The sequence below is a fragment of the Brassica rapa genome, unplaced genomic scaffold, assembly GCF_000309985.2.
Source record: "Brassica rapa cultivar Chiifu-401-42 unplaced genomic scaffold, CAAS_Brap_v3.01 Scaffold0632, whole genome shotgun sequence".
In the NCBI taxonomy this organism is placed as follows: domain Eukaryota; kingdom Viridiplantae; phylum Streptophyta; class Magnoliopsida; order Brassicales; family Brassicaceae; genus Brassica; species Brassica rapa.
Window position 1 is genome coordinate 1 of NW_022610572.1, and position 23,910 is coordinate 23,910.

General features: G+C 36.6%; 1 long non-coding RNA gene across 1 annotated transcript; it reads right to left on the minus strand.

Moving 5' to 3' along the window:
- Positions 1-1,969: 1,969 nt before the first annotated feature.
- Positions 1,970-23,315, minus strand: LOC117130673. Its single transcript, XR_004453984.1, has 2 exons — positions 23,125-23,315; positions 1,970-2,101 (listed from the first exon to the last, which is right to left on the minus strand). It is a non-coding gene; the product is annotated as an uncharacterized LOC117130673 (long non-coding RNA).
- Positions 23,316-23,910: the final 595 nt, after the last annotated feature.

Below are 23,910 nucleotides of genomic sequence, written 5' to 3' on the forward strand. Positions count from 1 at the left end.
CAGGAAAACTGGGATCACCTGTTGAAAGTGGGATAGCTTCTTCATCCTAACTCCTATGAGATTTATTCAACTTCCTGGTGTCTCCACTAAATTATGTATCAAAATTAAGCTTCTTACATCCGATTCGTCCTGGTTTGATTAGAATGACAAGAAGTTGTCATATTCCCAAACAGGAAAACTGAGATCACCTGATTTGAAAGTGGGATAGCTTCTTCATCCTAACTCCTATGAGATTTATTCAACTTCCTGGTGATTCCCACTACTTTATGTATCAAATCAAGCTTCTTACATCGCGATTCATCCTGGTTTGATTAGAATGACAAAGTAGTTGTCATATTCCCAAACAGGAAAACTGGGATCACCTGATTTGAAAGTGGGATAGCTTCTTCATCCTAACTCCTATGAGATTTATTCAACTTCCTGGTGTTCTCCACTATTTATGTATCAAAATAAGCTTCTTACATCGCGATTCATCCTGGTTTGATTAGAATGACAAGAAGTTGTCATATCCCAAACAGAAAACTAGGGATCACCTGATTTGAAAGTGGGATAGCTTCTTCATCCTAACTCCTATGACATTTATTCAACTTCCTGGTGGTTCTCCACTACTTTATGTATCAAAATCAAGCTTTTTACATCACGATTAATCTTGGTTTGATTAGAATGACAAAGAAGTTGTCATATTCCCAAACAAGAGAACTGGGATCACCTGATTTGAAAGTGGGATAGCTTCTTCATCCTAACTCCTATGACATTTATTCAACTTCCTGGTGGTTCTCCACTACTTTATGTATCAAAATCAAGCTTCTTACATCGCGATTCATCTGGTTTGATTAATGACAAAGAAGTTGTCATATTCCAAACAGGAAAACTGGGGATCACCTGATTTGAAAGTGGGATAGCTTCTTCATCCTAACTCCTATGAGATTATTCAACTTCCTGGTGGTTCTCCACTACTTATGTATCAAAATCAAGCTTCTTACATCGCGATTCATCCTGGTTTGATTAGAATGACAAAGTAGTTGTTATATCCCCAACAGGAAAACTGGGGATCACCTGATTTGAAAGTGGGATAGCTTCTTCATCCTAACTCCTATGAGATTTATTCAACTTCCGGTGGTTCTCCACTACTTTTTGTATCAAAATCAAGCTTCTTACATGCGATTCATCCTGGTTTGATTAGAATGACAAAGTAGTTGTCATATTCCAAACAGGAAAACTGGGATCACCTGATTTGAAAGTGGATAGCTTCTTCATCCTAACTCCTATGAGATTTATTCAACTTCCTGGTGATTCTCCACTACTTATGTATCAAATCAAGCTTCTTACATCACGATTATCCTGGTTTGATTAGAATGACAAAGAAGTTGTCATATTCCAAACAGGAAAACTGGGATCACCTGATTTGAAAGTGGGATAGCTTCTTTCATCCTAACTCCTATGAGATTTATTCAACTTCCTGGTGATTCTCACAACTTTTGTATCAAAATTAAGCTTCTTACATCGCGATTCATCCTGGTTTGATTAGAATGACAAAGTAAGTTGTCATATTCCCAAACAGGAAAACTGGGGATCACCTGATTTGAAAGTGGGATAGCTTCTTCATCCTAACTCTATGAGATTTATTCAACTTCCTGGTGATTCTCCACTACTTATGTATCAAAATCAAGCTTCTTACATCGCGATTCATCCTGGTTTGATTAGAATGACAAAGAAGTTGTCATATTCCCAAACAGGAAAACTGGGATCAACTGATTTGAAAGTGGGATAGCTTCTTTATCCTAACTCCTATGAGATTTATTAAACTTCCTGGTGATCTCCACTACTTATGTATCAAAATCAAGCTTCTTACATCGCGATTCATCCTGGTTTGATTAGAATGACAAAGAAGTTGTCATATTCCAAACAAGAAAACTGGGGATCACCTGATTTGAAAGTGGGATAGCTTCTTCATCCTAACTCCTATGAGATTTATTCAACTTCCTGGTGGTTCTCCACTACTTTATGTATCAAAATCAAGCTTCTTACATCGCGATTCATCCTGGTTTGATTAGAATGACAAAGAAGTTGTCATATTCCCAAACAGGAAAACTAGGATCACCTGATTTGAAAGTGGGATAGCTTCTTCATCCTAACTCCTATGAGATTTATTCAACTTCCTGGTGGTTCTCCACTACTTTATGTATCAAATAAAGCTTCTTACATCGCGATTCATCCTGGTTTGATTAGAATGACAAAGAAGTTGTCATATTCCCAAACATGAAAACTAGGGATCACCTGATTTGAAAGTGGGATAGCTTCTTCATCCTAACTCCTATGAGATTTATTCAACTTCCTGGTGGTTCTCCACTACTTTATGTATCAAAATTAAGCTTCTTACATCGCGATTCATCATGGTTTGATTAGAATGAGAAAGAAGTTTTCATATTCCCAAACAGGAAAACAGGGATCACCTGATTTGAAAATGGGATAGCTTCTTCATCCTAACTCCTATGACATTTATTCAACTTCCTGGTGGTTCTCCACTACTTTATGTATCAAAATCAAGCTTCTTACGTCGCGATTCATCATGGTTTGATTAGAATGACAAAGTAGTTGTTATATTCCCAAACAGGAAAACTGGGGATCACCTGATTTGAAAGTGGGGTAGCTTCTTCATCCTAACTCCTATGAGATTTATTCAACTTCCTGGTGGTTCTCCACTACTTTATGTATCAAAACTCAAGCTTCTTACATCGCGATTCATCCTGGTTTGACTAGAATGACAAAGTAGTTGTCATATTCCGAAACAGGAAAACTGGGGATCACATGACTTGAAAGTGGGATTGCTTCTTCTCCTAACTCCTATGAGATTTATTCAACTTCCTGCGGATTCTCCACTACTTATATATCAAAATTAAGCTTCTTACATCGCGATTCATCCTGGTTTGATTAGAATGACAAAGAAGTTGTCATATCCCAAACAGGAAAACTGGGATCACCTGATTTGAAAATGGGAAGCTTCTTCATCCTAACTCCTATGAGATTTATTCAACTTCCTGGTGGTTCTCACAACTTTTTGTATCAAAATTAAGCTTCTTACATTGCGATTCGTCCTGGTTTGATTAGAATGACAAAGTAGTTGTCATAATCCCACAGGAAAACTGGGATCACCTGATTTGAAAGTGGATAGCTTCTTCATCCTAACTTGATGAGATTTATTCAACTTCCTGGTGATTCTCCACTAAATTATGTATCAAAATCAAGCTTCTTACATCACGATTAATCCTGGTTTGATTAGAATGACAAAGAAGTTGTCATATTCTTTAACAGGAAAACTGGGATCAACTGATTTGAAAGTGGGATAGCTTCTTCATCCTAACTCCTATGAGATTTATTCAACTTCCTGGTGATTCTCCACTACTTATGTATCAAAATCAAGCTTTTTACATCGCGATTCATCCTGGTTTGATTAGAATGACAAAGAAGTTGTCATATTCCCAAAAGGAAAACTGGGGATCACCTGATTTGAAAGTGGGATAGCTTCTTCATCCTAACTCCTATGAGATTTATTCAACTTCCTGGTGATTCTCCACTACTTTTGTATCAAAATCAAGCTTCTTACATCGCGATTCATCCTGGTTTGATTAGAATGACAAAGAAGTTGTCATATTCCCAAACAGGAAAACTGGGATCACCTGATTTGAAAGTGGGATAGCTTCTTCATCCTAACTCCTATGAGATTTATTAACTTCCTGGTGTTCTTCTCCAACTTTATGTATCAAAATCAAGCTTCTTACATCGCGATTCATCCTGGTTTGATTAGAATGACAAAGTAGTTGTCGTATTCCCAAACAGGAAAACTGGGATCACCTGATTTGAAACTGGGATAGCTTCTTCATCCTAACTCCGATGAAATTTATTCAACTTCCTGGTGATTCTCCACTACTTTATGTATCAAAATCAAGCTTTTTACATCACGATTCATCCTGGTTTGATTAGAATGACAAAGAAGTTGTCATATTCCCAAACAGGAAAACTAGGGATCACCTGATTTGAAAGTGGGATAGCTTCTTCATCCTAACTCCTATGACATTTATTCAACTTCCTGGTGGTTCTCCACTACTTTATGTATCAAAATCAAGCTTCTTACATCGCGATTCATCCTGGTTTGATTAGAATGACAAAGTAGTTGTCATATTCCCAAACAGGAAAACTGGGATCACACTGATTTGAAAGTGGGATTGCTTCTTCATCCAACTCCTATGAGATTTATTCAACTTCCTGGTGTTCTCCACTACTTTATGTATCAAAATTAAGCTTCTTACATCGCGATTCATCCTGGTTAGATTAGAATGACAAAGAAGTTGTTATATTCCCAAACAGGAAAACTGGGGATCACCTGATTTGAAAGTGGGATAGCTTCTTTATCCTAACTCCTATGAGATTTATTCAACTTCCTGGTGGTTCACTACTTTATGTATCAAAATCAAGCTTCTTACATCGCGATTCATCCTGGTTTGATTAGAATGACAAAGTAGTTGTCATATTCCGAAACAGGAAAACTGGGATCACCTGATTTGAAAGTGGGATAGCTTCTTCATCCTAACTCCGATGAGATTTATTCAACTTCCTGGCGGTTCTCCACTTTATATATATCAAAATTAAGCTTCTTACATCGCGATTCATCCTGGTTTGATTAGAATGACAAAGAAGTTGTCATATTCCCAAACAGGAAAACTGGGATCACCTGATTTCAAATGGGATAGCTTCTTCATCCTAACTCCTATGAGATTTATTCAACTTCCTGGTGTTCTCCACACTTTTGTATCAAAATTAAGCTTCTTACATCGCGATTCGCTGGTTTGATTAGAATGACAAAGTAGTTGTCATAATCCCAAACAGGAAAACTGGGATCACCTGATGATTTGAAAGTGGGATAGCTTCTTCATCCTAACTCCTATGAGATTTATTCAACTTCCTGGTGGTTCTCCACTAAATTATGTATCAAAATCAAGCTTCTTACATCGCGATTCATCCTGGTTTGATTAGAATGACAAAGAAGTTGTCATATTCCCAAACAGGAAAACTGAGATCAACTGATTTGAAAGTGGGATAGCTTCTTTATCCTAACTCCTATGAGATTTATTCAACTTTCGGTGATTCTCCACAACTTTATGTATCAAAATCAAGCTTCTTACATCGCGATTCATCCTGGTTTGATTAGAATGACAAAGTAGTTGTCATATTCCCAAACTGGAAAACTGGAATCACCTGATTTGAAAGTGGGATAGCTTCTTTATCCTAACTCCTATGAGATTTATTAAACTTCCTGGTGTTTTCTCCACTACTTTATGTATCAAAATCAAGCATCTTACATCGCGATTCATCCTGGTTTGATTAGAATGACAAAAAGTTATCATATTCCCATACAGGAAAACTGGAAATCACCTGGTTTGAAAGTGGGATAGCTTCTTCATCCTAACTCCTATGAGATTTATTAAACTTACTGGTGATTCTCCACTACTTTTCGTATCAAAATCAAGCTTCTTACAACGCGATTCATTCTGGTTTGATTAGAATGACAAAGAAGTTGTCAAATTCCCAAACAGGAAAACTTGGGATCACCAGATTTGAAAGTGGGATAGCTTCTTATCCTAACTCCTATGAGATTTATTCAACTTACTGGTGGTTCTCCACTACTTTATGTATCAAAATCAAGCTTCTTACGTCGCGATTCATCATGGTTTGATTAGAATGACAAAGTAGTTGTTATATTCCCAAACAGGAAAACTGGGGATCACCTGATTTGAAAGTGGGGTAGCTTCTTTATCCTAACTCCTATGAGATTTATTCAACTTCCTGGTGGTTCTCCACTAGTTTATGTATCAAAACTCAAGCTTCTTACATCGCGATTCATCCTGGTATGACTAGAATGACAAAGTAATTGTCATATTCCAAAACAGGAAAACTGGGGATCACATGACTTGAAAGTGGGATTGCTTCTTCATCCTAACTCCTATGAGATTTATTCAACTTCCTGGCGGTTCTCCACTACTATATATATCAAAATTAAGCTTCTTACATCGCGAGTCATCCTGGTTTGATTAGAATGACAAAGAAGTTGTCATATTCCCAAACAGGAAAACAGGGATCACCTGATTTCAAAATGGGATAGCTTCTTCATCCTAACTCCTATGAGATTTATTCAACTTCCTGGTGGTTCTCTACAACTTTTTGTATCAAAATTAAGCTTCTTACATTGCGATTCGTCCTGGTTTGATTAGAATGACAAAGTAGTTGTCATAATCCCAAACAGGAAAACTGGGATCACCTGATTTGAAAGTGGGATAGCTTCTTCATCCTAACGTCGATAAGATTTATTCAACTTCCTGGTGATTCTCCACTAAATTGTGTATCAAAATCAAGCTTCTTACATCACGATTAATCCTGGTTTGATTAGAATGACAAAGAAGTTGTCATATTCTTTAACAAGAAAACTGGATCAACTGATTTGAAAGTGGGATAGCTTCTTTATCCTAACTCCTATGAGATTTATTAAACTTCCTGGTGATTCCACTACTTATGTATCAAAATCAAGCTTTTTACATCGCGATTCATCCTGGTTTGATTAGAATGACAAAGAAGTTATATATTCCCAGAAAGGAAAACTGGGGATCACTGGTTTGAAAGTGGGAAGCTTCTCATCCTAACTCCTATGAGATTTGTTCAACTTCATGGTGATTCTCAACTACTTTTGTATCAAAATCAAGCTTCTTACATCGTGATTCATACTGGTTTGATTAGAATGACAAAGAAGTTGTCAATTTCCCAAACAGGAAAACTTGGGATCACCTGATTTGAAAGATGGATAGCTTCGTCATCCTAACTCCTATGAGATTTATTAAACTTCCTGGTGATTCTCCACAACTTTTTGTATCAAAATAAGCTTCTTACATTGCGATTCGTCCTGGTTTGATTAGAATGACAAAGTAGTTGTCATATTCCCAAACAGGAAAACTGGGATCACCTGATTTGAAAGTGGGATAGCTTCTTCATCCTAACTCCGATGAGATTTATTCAACTTCCTGGTGATTCTCCACTAATTATGTATCAAAATCAAGCTTCTTACATCACGATTAATCCTGGTTTGATTAGAATGACAAAGAAGTTGTCATATTCCCAAACAGGAAAACTGAGATCAACTGATTTGAAAGTGGGATAGCTTCTTTATCCTAACTCCTATGAGATTTATTAAACTTCCTGGTGATTCTCCACTACTTTATGTATCAAAATCAAGCTTTTACATCGCGATTCATCCTGGTTTGATTAGAATGACAAAGAAATTATCATATTCCGAACAGGAAAACTGGGGATAACCTAGTGTGAAAGTGGGAAGCTTCTTCATCCTAACTCCTATGAGATTTATTCAACTTCCTGGTGATTCTCAACTACTTTTTGTATCAAAATCAAGCTTCTTACATCGCGATTCATCCTGGTTTGATTAGAATGACAAAGAAGTTGTCAAATTCCCAAACAGGAAAACTTGGGATCACCTGATTTGAAAGATGATAGCTTCGTCATCCTAACTCCTATGAGATTTATTCAACTTCCTGGTGATTCTCCACAACTTTTGTATCAAAATTAAGCTTCTTACATTGCGATTCGTCCTGGTTTGATTAGAATGACAAAGTAGTGTCATAATCCCAAACAGGAAAACTGGGATCACCTGATTTGAAAGTGGGAGCTGCTTCTTCATCCTAACTCGATAAGATTTATTCAACTTCCTGGTGATTCTCCACTAAATTATGTATCAAAATCAAGCTTCTTACATCACGATTAATCCTGGTTTGATTAGAATGACAAAGAAGTTGTCATATTCTTAACAAAAACTGAGATCAACTGATTTGAAAGTGGGATAGGTTCTTTATCCTAACTCCTATGAGATTTATTAAACTTCCTGGTGATTCTCCACTACCTTATGTATCAAAATCAAGCTTTTTACATCGCGATTCATCCTGGTTTGATTAGAATGACAAAGAAGTTATTATATTCCCAGAAAGGAAAACTGGGGATCACCTGGTTTGAAAGTGGGAAAGCTTCCTCATCCTAACTCCTATGAGATTTGTTCAACTTCATGGTGATTCTCAACTACTTTTTGTATCAAAATCAAGCTTCTTACATCGTGATTCATACTGGTTTGATTAGAATGACAAAGAAGTTGTCAAATTCCCAAACAGGAAAACTTGGGATCACCTGATTTGAAAGATGGATAGCTTCGTCATCCTAACTCCTATGAGATTTATTAAACTTCCTGGTGATCCTCCACAATTTGTATCAAAATTAAGCTTCTTACATTGCGATTCGTCCTGGTTTGATTAGAATGACAAAGTAGTTGTCATATTTCCAAACAGGAAAACTGGGATCACCTGATTTGAAAGTGGGATAGCTTCTTCATCCTAACTCCGATGAGATTTATTCAACTTCCTGGTGATTCTCCACTAAATTATGTATCAAGCTTCTTACATCACGATTAATCCTGGTTTGATTAGAATGACAAAGAAGTTGTCATATTCCCAAACAGGAAAACTGAGATCAACTGATTTGAAAGTGGGATAGCTTCTTTATCCTAACTCCTATGAGATTTATTAAACTTCCTGGTGATTCTCCACTACTTTATGTATCAAAATCAAGCTTTTTACATCGCGATTCATCCTGGTTTGATTAGAATGACAAAGAAATTATCATATTCCCAGAAAGGAAAACTGGGGATAACCTAGTGTGAAAGTGGGAAAGCTTCTTCATCCTAACTCCTATGAGATTTATTCAATTTCATGGTGATTCTCCACTACTTTTTGAATCAAAATCAAGCTTCTTACAATGCGATTCATTCTGGTTTGATTAGAATGACTAAGAACTTGTCAAATTCCCAAACAGGAAAACTTGGGATCACCTGATTTGAAAGTGGGATAGCTTCGTTATCCTAATTCCTATGAGATTTATTCAACTTACTGGTGGTTCTCCACTACTTTATGTATCAAAATCAAGCTTCTTACATCACTATTCATCCTGGTTTGATTAGAATGATAAAGAAGTTGTCATATTCCCACACAGGAAAACTGAGGATCACCTGATTTGAAAGTGGGATAGCTTCGTCATCCTAACTCCTAAGAGATTTATTCAACTTCCTGGTGGTTCTCCACTACTTTATGTATCAAAACTCAAGCTTCTTACATCGCGATTCATCCTGGTTTGACTAGAATGACAAAGTAGTTGTCATATTCCGAAACAGGAAAACTGGGGATCACATGACTTGAAAGTGGGATTGCTTCTTCATCCTAACTCCTATGAGATTTATTCAACTTCCTGGCGGTTCTCCACTACTATATATATCAAAATTAAGCTTCTTACATTGCGATTCATCCTGGTTTGATTAGAATGACAAAGAAGTTGTCATATTCCCAAACAGGAAAACAGGGATCACCTGATTTCAAAATGGGATAGCTTCTTCATCATAACTCCTATGAGATTTATTCAACTTCCTGGTGGTTCTCCACAACTTTTTGTATCAAAATTAAGCTTCTTACATTGCGATTCGTCCTGGTTTGATTAGAATGACAAAGTAGTTGTTATAATCCCAAACAGGAAAACTGGGATCACCTGATTTGAAAGTGGGATAGCTTCTTTATCCTAACTCCTATGAGATTTATTCAACTTCCTGGTGGTTCTCCACTAGTTTATGTATCAAAACTCAAGCTTCTTACATCGCGATTCATCCTGGTATGACTAGAATGACAAAGTAATTGTCATATTCCAAAACAGGAAAACTGGGGATCACCTGGTTTGAAAGTGGGATAGCTTCTTCATCCTAACTCCTATGACATTTATTCAACTTCCTGGTGGTTCTCCACTACTTTATGTATCAAAATCAATCTTCTTACATCGTGATTCATCCTGGTTTGATTAGAATGACAAAGTAGTTGTCATATTCCCAAACAGGAAAACTAGGCACCACCTGATTTGAAACTGGGATAGCTTCTTTATCCTAAATCCTATGAGATTTATTCAACTTCCTAGTGGTTCACTACTTTATGTATCAAAACTCAAGCTTCTTACATCGCGATTCATCCTGGTTTGATTAGAATGACAAAGTAGTTGTCATATTCCCAAACAGGAAAACTGGGATCACCTGATTTGAAAGTGGGATAGCTTCTTTATCCTAACTCCTATGAGATTTATTAAACTTCCTGGTGATTCTACACTACTTTTTGTATCAAAATCAAGCTTCTTACAACACGATTCATTCTGGTTTGACTAGAATGACAAAGAAGTTGTCAAATTCCCCAACTGAAAACTGGGATCACCTGATTTGAAAGTGGGATAGCTTCTTCATCCTAACTCCTATGAGATTTATTCAACTTCCTGGTGGTTCTCCACTACTTTATGTATCAAAATCAAGCTTCTTACGTCGCGATTCATCATGGTTTGATTAGAATGACAAAGTAGTTGTTATATTCCCAAACAGGAAAACTGGGGATCACCTGATTTGAAAGTGGGGTAGCTTCTTTATCCTAACTCCTATGAGATTTATTCAACTTCCTGGTGGTTCTCCACTACTTTATGTATCAGAACTCAAGCTTCTTACATCGCAATTCATCCTGGTTTGAATAGAATGACAAAGTTGTTGTCATATTCCTAAAACAGGAAAACTGGGGATCACATGACTTGAAAGTGGGATTGCTTCTTCATCCTAACTCCTATGAGTTTTATTCAATTTCCTGGCGGTTCTCCACTACTATATATATCAAAATTAAGCTTCTTACATCGCGATTCATCCTGGTTTGATTAGAATGACAAAGAAGTTGTCATATTCCCAAACAGGAAAACAGGGATCACCTGATTTCAAAATGGGCTTCTTCATCATAACGCCTATGAGATTTATTCAACTTCCTGGTGGTTCTCCACAACTTTTTGTTTCAAAATTAAGCTTCTTACATTGCGATTGTCCTGGTTTGATTAGAATGACAAAGTAGTTGTCATAATCCCCAACAGGAAAACTGGGATCACCTGATTTGAAAGTGGGATAGCTTCTTCATCCTAACTCGATAAGATTTATTCAACTTCCTGGTGATTCTCCACTAAATTATGTATCAAAATCAAGCTTCTTACATCACGATTAATCCTGGTTTGATTAGAATGACAAAGAAGTTGTCATATTCTTTAACAAGAAAACTGAGATCAACTGATTTGAAAGTGGGATAGCTTCTTTATCCTAACTCCTATGAGATTTATTAAACTTCTGGTGATTCTCCACTACTTTTGTATCAAAATCAAGCTTTTACATCGCGATTCATCCTGGTTTGATTAGAATGACAAAGAAGTTGTCATATTCCCAGAAAGGAAAACTGGGGATCACCTGGTTTGAAAGTGGGATAGCTTCTTCATCCTAACTCCTATGAGATTTGTTCAACTTCATGGTGATTCTCAACTACTTTTTGTATCAAAATCAAGCTTCTTACATCGTGATTCATACTGGTTTGATTAGAATGACAAAGAAGTTGTCAAATTCCCAAACAGGAAAACTTGGGATCACCTGATTTGAAAGTGGATAGCTTCGTCATCCTAACTCCTATGAGATTTATTAAACTTCCTGGTGATTCTCCACAACTTTTTGTATCAAAATTAAGCTTCTTACATTGCGATTCGTCCTGGTTTGATTAGAATGACAAAGTAGTTGTCATATTCCCAAACAGGAAAACTGGGATCACCTGATTTGAAAGTGGGATAGCTTCTTCATCCTAACTCGATGAGATTTATTCAACTTCCTGGTGATTCTCCACTAAATTATGTATCAAAATCAAGCTTCTTACATCACGATTAATCCTGGTTTGATTAGAATGACAAAGAAGTTGTCATATCCCAAACAGGAAAACTGAGAGATCACCTGATTTGAAGTGGGATAGCTTCTTTATCCTAACTCCTATGAGATTTATTCAACTTCCTGGTGATTCTCCACTACTTTATGTATCAAAATCAAGCTTTTTACATCGCGATTCATCCTGGTTTGATTAGAATGACAAAGAGTGTCATATCCCCAAAAGGAAAACTGGGATCACCTGATTTGAAAGTGGGATAGCTTCTTCATCCTAACTCCTATGAGATTTGTCAACTTCCTGGTGATTCTCCACTACTTTTTGTATCAAAATCAAGCTTCTTACATCGTGATTCATACTGGTTTGATTAGAATGACAAAGAAGTTGTCAAATTCCCAAACAGGAAAACTTGGGATCACCTGATTTGAAAGTGGGATAGCTTCGTCATCCTAACTCCTATGAGATTTATTCAACTTCCTGGTGATTCTCCACTACTTTTTGTATCAAAATCAAGCTTCTTACATTGCGATTCATCCTGGTTTGATTAGAATGACAAAGTAGTTGTCATAATCCCAACAGGAAAACTGGGATCACCTGATTTGAAAGTGGGATAGCTTCTTCATCCTAACTCCTATGAGATTATTTAACTTCCTGGTGATTCTCCACTAATTATGTATCAAAATCAAGCTTCTTACATCGCGATTCATCTGGTTTGATTAGAATGACAAAGAAGTTGTCATATTCCCAAACAGAAAACTGGGAGATCAACTGATTTGAAAGTGGGATAGCTTTTATCCTAACTCCTATGAGATTTATTCAACTTCCTGGTGATTCTCCACTACTTTATGTATCAAAATCAAGCTTTTACATCGCGATTCATCCTGGTTTGATTAGAATGACAAAGAAGTTGTCATATTCCCAAAAGGAAAACTGGGGATCACCTGGTTTGAAAGTGGGAAAGCTTCTCATCCTAACTCCTATGAGATTTATTCAACTTCCTGGTGATTCTCCACTACTTTTTGTATCAAAATCAAGCTTCTTACATCGCGATCATACTGGTTTGATTAGAATGACAAAGAAGTTGTCAAATTCCAAACAGGAAAACTGGGATCACCTGATTTGAAAGTGGATAGCTTCGTCATCCTAACTCCTATGAGATTTATTCAACTTCCTGGTGGTTCTCCACTACTTTTGTATCAAAATTAAGCTTCTTACATGCGATTCGCTGGTTTGATTAGAATGACAAAGTAGTTGTCATATTTCCAAACAGGAAAACTGGGATCACCTGATTTGAAAGTGGGATAGCTTCTTCATCCTAACTCCTATGAGATTTATTCAACTTCCTGGTGATCTCCCACTAAATATGTATCAAGCTTCTTACATCACGATTAATCCTGGTTTGATTAGAATGAAAGAAAGAAGGTCATATTCCCAAACAGGAAAACTGGGATCAACTGATTTGAAAGTGGGATAGCTTCTTTATCCTAACTCCTATGAGATTTATTAAACTTCCTGGTGATTCTCCACTATTTATGTATCAAAATCAAGCTTTTTACATCGCGATTCATCCTGGTTTGATTGAATGAATGAGAAGTTATCATATTCCCAAAAGGAAAACTGAGGGAACTAGTGTGAAAGTGGGAAAGCTTCTTCATCTAACTCCTATGAGATTTATTCAATTTCCTGGTGATTCTCCACTACTTTTTGAATCAAAATCAAGCTTCTTACAATGCGATTCATCCTGGTTTGATTAGAATGACTAAGAAGTTGTCAAATCCCAAACAGGAAAACTTGGGATCACCTGATTTGAAAGTGGGATAGCTTCGTTATCCTAATTCCTATGAGATTTATTCAACTTACTGGTGTCTCCACTAATTATGTATCAAAATCAAGCTTCTTACATAACGATTCATCCTGGTTTGATTAGAATGATAAAGAAGTTGTCATATTCCCACAACAGAAAACTGAGGATCACCTGATTTGAAAGTGGGATAGCTTCGTTCATCCTAACTCCTAAGAGATTTATTCCTTCCTGGTGTTCTCCACTACTTTATGTATCAAAATCAAGCTTCTTACATCGCGATTCATCCTGGTTTGACTAGAATGACAAAGTAGTTGTCATATTGCGAAACAGGAAAACTGGGGATCACATGACTGAAAGTGGGATTGCTTCTTCATCCTAACTCCTATGAGATTTATTCAACTTCCTGGCGGTCTCCACTACTATATATATCAAAATAAGCTTCTTACATGCGATTCATCCTGGTTTGATTAGAATGACAAAGAAGTTGTCATATTCCCAAACAGGAAAACAGGGATCACCTGATTTCAAAAGGGATAGCTTCTTCATCATAACTCCTATGAGATTTATTCAACTTCCTGGTGGTTCTCCACAACTTTTTGTATCAAAATTAAGCTTCTTACATGCGATTCGTCCTGGTTTGATTAGAATGACAAAGTAGTTGTTATATATCCCAAACAGGAAAACTGGGATCACCTGATTTGAAAGTGGGATAGCTTCTTATCCTAACTCCTATGAGATTTATTCAACTTCCTGGTGGTTCTCCACTAGTTTATGTATCAAACTCAAGCTTCTTACATCGCGATTCATCTGGTTTGACTAGAATGACAAAAGTAATTGTCATATTCCAAAACAGGAAAACTGGGGATCACATGACTTGAAAGTGGGATTGCTTCTTCATCCTAACTCCTATGAGATTTATTCAACTTCCTGGCGGTTCTCCACTACTTTATATATCAAAATCAAGCTTCTTACATCGCGATTCATCCTGGTTTGATTAGAATGACAAAGAAGTTGTCATATTCCCAAACAGGAAAACAGGGATCACCTGATTTCAAAATGGGATAGCTTCTTCATCCTAACTCCTATGAGATTTATTCAACTTCCTGGTGTTCTCTACACTTTTTGTATCAAAATTAAGCTTCTTACATTGCGATTCGTCCTGGTTTGATTAGAATGACAAAGTAGTTGTCATAATCCCAAACAGGAAAACTGGGATCACCTGATTTGAAAGTGGGATAGCTTCTTCATCCTAACGTCGATAAGATTTATTCAACTTCCTGGTGATTCTCCACTAAATTATGTATCAAAATCAAGCTTCTTACATCACGATTAATCCTGGTTTGATTAGAATGACAAAGAAGTTGTCATATTCTTTAACAAGAAAACTGAGATCAACTGATTTGAAAGTGGGATAGCTTCTTTATCCTAACTCCTATGAGATTTATTAAACTTCCTGGTGATTCTCCACTACTTATGTATCAAATCAAAGCTTTTTACATCGCGATTCATCCTGGTTTGATTAGAATGACAAAGAAGTTTTATATTCCCAGAAAGGAAAACTGGGGATCACCTGGTTTGAAAGTGGGAAAGCTTCCATCCTAACTCCTATGAGATTTGTTCAACTTCATGGTGATTCTCACTACTTTTTGTATCAAAATCAAGCTTCTTACATCGTGATTCATACTGGTTTGATTAGAATGACAAAGAAGTTGTCAATTCCCAACAGGAAAACTTGGGATCACCTGATTTGAAAGATGGATAGCTTCGTCATCCTAACTCCTATGAGATTTATTAACTTCCTGGTGATTCTCCACAACTTTTTGTATCAAATTAAGCTTCTTACATTGCGATTCGTCCTGGTTTAATTAGAATGACAAGTAGTTGTCATATTCCCAAACAGGAAAACTGGATCACCTGATTTGAAAGTGGGATAGCTTCTCATCCTAACTCCGATGAGATTTATTCAACTTCCTGGTGATTCTCCACTAAATTATGTATCAAAATCAAGCTTCTTACATCACGATTAATCCTGGTTTGATTAGAATGACAAAGAAGTTGTCATATTCCCAAAGGAAAACTGAGATCAACTGATTTGAAAGTGGGATAGCTTCTTTATCCTAACTCCTATGAGATTTATTAAACTTCCTGGTGATTCTCCACTACTTTATGTATCAAAATCAAGCTTTTTACATCGCGATTCATCCTGGTTTGATTAGAATGACAAAGAAATTATCATATTCCCAGAAAGGAAAACTGGGGATAACCTAGTGTGAAAGTGGGAAAGCTTCTTCATCCTAACTCCTATGAGATTTGTTCAACTTCATGGTGATTCTCAACTACTTTTTGTATCAAAATCAAGCTTCTTACATCGTGATTCATACTGGTTTGATTAGAATGACAAAGAAGTTGTCAAATTCCCAAACAGGAAAACTTGGGATCACCTGATTTGAAAGATGGATAGCTTCGTCATCCTAACTCCTATGAGATTTATTAAACTTCCTGGTGATTCTCCACAACTTTTTGTATCAAAATTAAGCTTCTTACATTGCGATTCGTCCTGGTTTGATTAGAATGACAAAGTAGTTGTCATAATCCCAAACAGGAAAACTGGGATCACCTGATTTGAAAGTGGGATAGCTTCTTCATCCTAACGTCGATAAGATTTATTCAACTTCCTGGTGATTCTCCACTAAATTATGTATCAAAATCAAGCTTCTTACATCACGATTAATCCTGGTTTGATTAGAATGACAAAGAAGTTGTCATATTCTTTAACAAGAAAACTGAGATCAACTGATTTGAAAGTGGGATAGGTTCTTTATCCTAACTCCTATGAGATTTATTAAACTTCCTGGTGATTCTCCACTACCTTATGTATCAAAATCAAGCTTTTTACATCGCGATTCATCCTGGTTTGATTAGAATGACAAAGAAGTTATTATATTCCCAGAAAGGAAAACTGGGGATCACCTGGTTTGAAAGTGGGAAAGCTTCCTCATCCTAACTCCTATGAGATTTGTTCAACTTCATGGTGATTCTCACTACTTTTTGTATCAAAATCAAGCTTCTTACATCGTGATTCATACTGGTTTGATTAGAATGACAAAGAAGTTGTCAAATTCCCAAACAGGAAAACTTGGGATCACCTGATTTGAAAGATGGATAGCTTCGTCATCCTAACTCCTATGAGATTTATTAAACTTCCTGGTGATCCTCCACAACTTTTTGTATCAAAATTAAGCTTCTTACATTGCGATTCGTCCTGGTTTGATTAGAATGACAAAGTAGTTGTCATATTTTCAAACAGCCAAACTGGGATCACCTGATTTGAAAGTGGGATAGCTTCTTCATCCTAACTCCGATGAGATTTATTCAACTTCCTGGTGATTCTCCACTAAATTATGTATCAAGCTTCTTACATCACGATTAATCCTGGTTTGATTAGAATGACAAAGAAGTTGTCATATTCCCAAACAGGAAAACTGAGATCAACTGATTTGAAAGTGGGATAGCTTCTTTATCCTAACTCCTATGAGATTTATTAAACTTCCTGGTGATTCTCCACTACTTTATGTATCAAATCAGCTTTTTACATCGCGATTCATCCTGGTTTGATTAGAATGACAAAGAAATTATCATATCCCGAAGGAAAACTGGGGATAACCTAGTGTGAAAGTGGGAAGCTTCTTCATCCTAACTCCTATGAGATTTATTCAATTTCATGGTGGTTCTCTCACTACTTTTGAATCAAAATCAAGCTTCTTACAATGCGATTCATTCTGGTTTGATTAGAATGACTAAGAACTTGTCAATTCCCAAACAGGAAAACTTGGGATCACCTGATTTGAAAGTGGGATAGCTTCGTTATCCTAATTCTTATGAGATTTATTCAACTTACGGTGGTTTCTCCTCTACTTTATGTATCAAAATCAAGCTTCTTACATCACTATTCATCCTGGTTTGATTAGAATGATAAAGAAGTTGTCATATTCCCACACAGGAAAACTGAGGATCACCTGATTTGAAAGTGGGATAGCTTCGTCATCCTAACTCCTAAGAGATTTATTCAACTTCCTGGTGGTTCTCCACTACTTTATGTATCAAAACTCAAGCTTCTTACATCGCGATTCATCCTGGTTTGACTAGAATGACAAAGTAGTTGTCATATTGCGAAACAGGAAAACTGGGGATCACATGACTTGAAAGTGGGATTGCTTCTTCATCCTAACTCCTATGAGATTTATTCACTTCCTGGCGGTTCTCGCACTACTATATATATCAAAATCAAGCTTCTTAACATTGCGATTCATCCTGGTTTGATTAGAATGACAAAGAAGTTGTCATATTCCCAAACAGGAAAACAGGGATCACCTGATTTCAAAATGGGCTTCTTCATCATAACGCCTATGAGATTTATTCAACTTCCTGGTGGTTCTCCACAACTTTTTGTTTCAAAATTAAGCTTCTTACATTGTGATTTGTCCTGGTTTGATTAGAATGACAAAGTAGTTGTCATAATCCCAAACAGGAAAACTGGGATCACCTGATTTAAAAGTGGGATAGCTTCTTCTTCCTAACTCCTATGAGATTTATTAAACTTCCTGGTGATTCTCCACTACTTTATGTATCAAAATCAAGCTTTTTACATCACGATTCATCCTGGTTTGATTAGAATGACAAAGTAGTTGTCATATTCCCAAACAGGAAAATTGGAATCACCTGATTTGAAAGTGGGATAGCTTCTTTATTCTAACTCCTATGAGATTTATTAAACTTACTAGTGATTCTCCACTACTTTATGTATCAAAATCAAGCATCTTACATCGCGATTCATCCTGGTTTGATTAGAATGACAAAGAAGTTATCATATTCCCAGACAGGAAAACTGGGGATCACCTGGTTTGAAAGTGGGATAGCTTCTTCATCCTAACTCCTATGACATTTATTCAACTTCCTGGTGGTTCTCCACTACTTTATGTATCAAAATCAAGCTTCTTACATCGCGATTCATCCTGGTTTGATTAGAATGACAAAGAAGTTGTCATATTCCCAAACAGGAAAACATGGGATCACCTGATTTGAAAGATGGGATAGCTTCGTCATCCTAACTCCTATGAGATTTATTAAACTTCCTGGTGATTCTCCACAACTTTTTGTATCAAAATTAAGCTTCTTACATTGCGATTCGTCCTGGTTTGATTAGAATGACAAAGTAGTTGTCATATTCCCAAACAGGAAAACTGGGATCACCTGATTTGAAAGTGGGATAGCTTCTTCATCCTAACTCCTATGAGATTTATTCAACTTCCTGGTGATTCTCCACTACATTATGTATCAAGCTTCTTACATCGCGATTCATCCTGGTTTGATTAGAATGACAAAGTAGTTGTCATATTCCCAAACAGGAAAACTGGAATCACATGATTTGAAAGTGGGATAGCTTCTTTATCCTAACTCCTATGAGATTTATTAAACTTCCTGGTGATTCTCCACTACTTTATGTATCAAAATCAAGCATTTTACATCGCGATTCATCCTGGTTTGATTAGAATGACAAAGAAGTTATCATATTCCCAGACAGGAAAACTGGGGATCACCTGGTTTGAAAGTGGGATAGCTTCTTCATCCTAACTCCTATGAGATTTATTAAACTTACTGGTGATTCTCCACTACTTTTTGTATCAAAATTAAGCTTCTTACAACGCGATTCATCCTGGTTTGATTAGAATGACAAAGAAGTTGTCAAATTCCCAAACAGGAAAACATGGGATCACCTAATTTGAAAGTGGGATAGCTTCGTTATCCTAACTCCTATGAGATTTATTCAACTTCCTGGTGGTTCTCCACTACTTTATGTATCAAAATCAAGCTTCTTACATCACGATTCGTCCTGGTTTGGTTTGAATGACAAAGAAGTTGTTCATATTCCCAAACATGAAAACTAGGGATCACCTGATTTGAAAGTGGGATAGCTTCTTCATCCTAACTCCTATGATATTTATTCAACTTCCTGGTGGTTCTCCACTACTTTATGTATCAAAATCATGCTTCTTACATTGCGATTCATCCTGGTTTGATTAGAATGACAAAGTAGTTGTCATATTCCCAAACAGGAAAACTGGGGATCACCTGATTTGAAAGTGGGATAGCTTCTTTATCCTAAATCCTATGAGATTTATTCAACTCCTGGTGGTTCTCCACTACTATATATCAAAATAAGCTTCTTACATCGCGATTCATCATGGTTTGATTAGAATGAAAAAGAAGTTTTCATATTCCCAAACAGGAAAACAGGGATCGACTGATTTGAAAATGGGATAGCTTGTTCATCCTAGCTCCTATGAGATTTATTCAACTTCCTGGTGATTCTCCACTACTTTTTGTATCAAAATCAAGCTACTTACATCGCGATTCGTCCTGGTTTGATTAGAATGACAAAGTAGTTGTCATATTCCCAAACACGAAAACTGGAATCACCTGATTTGAAAGTGGGATAGCTTCTTCTTCCTAACTCCTATGAGATTTATTCAACTTCCTGGTGATTCTCCACTACTTTATGTATCAAAATCAAGCTTCTTACATCATGATTCGTCCTGGTTTGATTAGAATGACAAAGAAGTTGTTCATATTCCCAAACATGAAAACTGAGATCACCTGATTTGAAAGTGGGATAGCTTCTTCATCCTAACTCCTATGAGATTTATTAACTTCCTGGTGATTCTCCACTACTTTATGTATCAAAATCAAGCTTTTACATCGCGATTCATCCTGGTTTGATTAGAATGACAAAGAAGTTATCATATTCCCAAAAGGAAAACTGGGGATCACCTGATTTGAAAGTGGGATAGCTTCTTCATCCTAACTCCTATGAGATTTATTCAACTTCCTGGTGATTCTCACTACTTTTTGTATCAAAATCAAGCTTCTTACATCGCGATTCATCCTGGTTTGATTAGAATGACAAAGAAGTTGTCAATTCCCAAACAGGAAAACTGGGATCACCTGATTTGAAAGTGGGATAGCTTCTTCATCCTAACTCCTATGAGATTTATTCAACTTCCTGGTGATTCTCCACAACTTTTTGTATCAAAATTAAGCTTCTTACATGCGATTCATCCTGGTTTGATTAGAATGACAAAGAAGTTGTCAAATTCCCAAACAGGAAAACTTGGGATCACCTGATTTGAAAGTGGGATAGCTTCGTCATCCTAACTCCTATGAGATTTATTCAACTTCCTGGTGGTTCTCCACTACATTATGTATCAAACTCAAGCTTCTTACATCGTTATTCATTCTGGTTTGATTAGAATGACAAAGAAGTTGTCATATTCCCAAACAAGAAAACTGGGATCACCTGATTTGAAAGTGAGATAGCTTCTTTATCCTAACTCCTATGAGATTTATTAAACTTCCTGGTGATTCTCCACTACTTTATGTATCAAAATCAAGCTTCTTACATCGCGATTCATCCTGGTTTGATTAGAATGACAAAGAAATTGTCATATTCCCAAAAGGAAAACTGGGATCACCTAGTTGAAAGTGGGAAAGCTTCTTCATCCTAACTCCTATGAGATTTATTCAACTTCCTGGTGATTCTCCACTACTTTTTGTATCAAAATCAAGCTTCTTACATGCGATTCATCTGGTTTGATTAGAATGACAAAGAAGTTGTCAAATTCCCAAACAGGAAAACATGGGATCACCTGATTTGAAAGTGGGATAGCTTCGTTATCCTAACTCCTATGAGATTTATTCAACTTCCTGGTGGTTCTCCACTACTTTATGTATCAAAATCAAGCTTCTTACATCGCTATTCATCCTGGTTTGATTAGAATGACAAAGAAGTTGTCATATTCCCACACAGGAAAACTGAGGATCACCTGATTTGAAAGTGGGATAGCTTCTTCATCCTAACTCCTATGAGATTTATTCAACTTCCTGGTGGTTCTCCACTACTTTATGTATCAAAACTCAAGCTTCTTACATCGCGATTCATCCTGGTTTGACTAGAATGACAAAGTAGTTGTCATATTCCGAAACAGGAAAACTGGGGATCACATGACTTGAAAGTGGGATTGCTTCTTCATCCTAACTCCTATGAGATTTATTCAACTTCCTGGTGGTTCTCCACTACTATATATATCAAAATTAAGCTTCTTACATCGCGATTCATCCTGGTTTGATTAGAATGACAAAGAAGTTGTCATATTCCCAAACAGGAAAACAGGGATCACCTGATTTGAAAATGGGATAGCTTCTTCATCCTAGCTCCTATGAGATTTATTCAACTTCCTGGTGATTCTCCACAACTTTTTGTATCAAAATTAAGCTTCTTACATTGCGATTCGTCCTGGTTTGATTATAATGACAAAGTAGTTGTCATATTCCCAAACAGGAAAACTGGGATCACCTGATTTGAAAGTGGGATAGCTTCTTCATCCTAACTCCGATGAGATTTATTCAACTTCCTGGTGATTCTCCACTAAATGATGTATCAAAATCAAGCTTCTTACATCATGATTAATCCTGGTTTGATTAGAATGACAAAGAAGTTGTCATATTCCCAAACAGGAAAACTGGGATCACCTGATTTGAAAGTGGGATAGCTTCTTTATCCTAACTCCTATGAGATTTATTAAACTTCCTGGTGATTCTCCACTACTTTATGTATCAAAATCAAGCTTTTTACATCGCGATTCATCCTGGTTTGATTAGAATGACAAAGAAGTTATCATATTCCCAGAAAGGAAAACTGGGGATCACCTGGTTTGAAAGTGGGAAAGCTTCTTCATCCTAACTCCTATGAGATTTATTCAACTTCATGGTGATTCTCCACTACTTTTTGTATCAAAATCAAGCTTCTTACATCGCGATTCATCCTGGTTTGATTAGAATGACAAAGAAGTTGTCATATTCCCAAACTGGAAAACTGGAATCACCTGATTTGAAAGTGGGATAGCTTCTTCATCCTAACTCCTATGAGATTTATTAAACTTCCTGGTGATTCTCCACAACTTTTTGTATCAAAATTAAGCTTCTTACATTGCGATTCGTCCTGGTTTGATTAGAATGACAAAGTAGTTGTCATATTCCCAAACAGGAAAACTGGGATCACCTGATTTGAAAGTGGGATAGCTTCTTCATCCTAACTCCGATGAGATTTATTCAACTTCCTGGTGATTCTCCACTAAATTATGTATCAAAATCAAGCTTCTTACATCACGATTAATCCTGGTTTGATTAGAATGACAAAGAAGTTGTCATATTCCCAAACAGGAAAACTGAGATCAACTGATTTGAAAGTGGGATAGCTTCTTTATCCTAACTCCTATGAGATTTATTAAACTTCCTGGTGATTCTCCACTACTTTATGTATCAAAATCAAGCTTTTACATCGCGATTCATCCTGGTTTGATTAGAATGACAAAGAAAGTTATCATATTCCCATACAGGAAAACTGGAGATCACCTGGTTTGAAAGTGGGATAGCTTCTTCATCCTAACTCCTATGAGATTTATTCAACTTCCTGGTGATTCTCCACTACTTTTTGTATCAAAATCAAGCTTCTTACAACGCGATTCATTCTGGTTTGATTAGAATGACAAAGAAGTTGTCAAATTCCCAAACAGGAAAACTTGGGATCACCTGATTTGAAAGTGGGATAGCTTCGTTATCCTAACTCCTATGAGATTTATTCAACTTACTGGTGGTTCTCCACTACTTTATGTATCAAAATCAAGCTTCTTACATCACTATTCATCCTGGTTTGATTAGAATGACAAAGAAGTTGTCATATTCCCACACAGGAAAACTGAGGATCACCTGATTTGAAAGTGGGATAGCTTCGTCATCCTAACTCCTATGAGATTTATTCAACTTCCTGGTGGTTCTCCACTACTTTATGTATCAAAACTCAAGCTTCTTACATCGCGATTCATCCTGGTTTGACTAGAATGACAAAGTAGTTGTCATATTCCGAAACAGGAAAACTGGGGATCACATGACTTGAAAGTGGGATTGCTTCTTCATCCTAACTCCTATGAGATTTATTCAACTTCCTGGCGGTTCTCCACTACTATATATATCAAAATTAAGCTTCTTACATCGCGATTCATCCTGGTTTGATTAGAATGACAAAGAAGTTGTCATATTCCCAAACAGGAAAACAGGGATCACCTGATTTCAAAATGGGATAGCTTCTTCATCCTAACTCCTATGAGATTTATTCAACTTCCTGGTGGTTCTCCACAACTT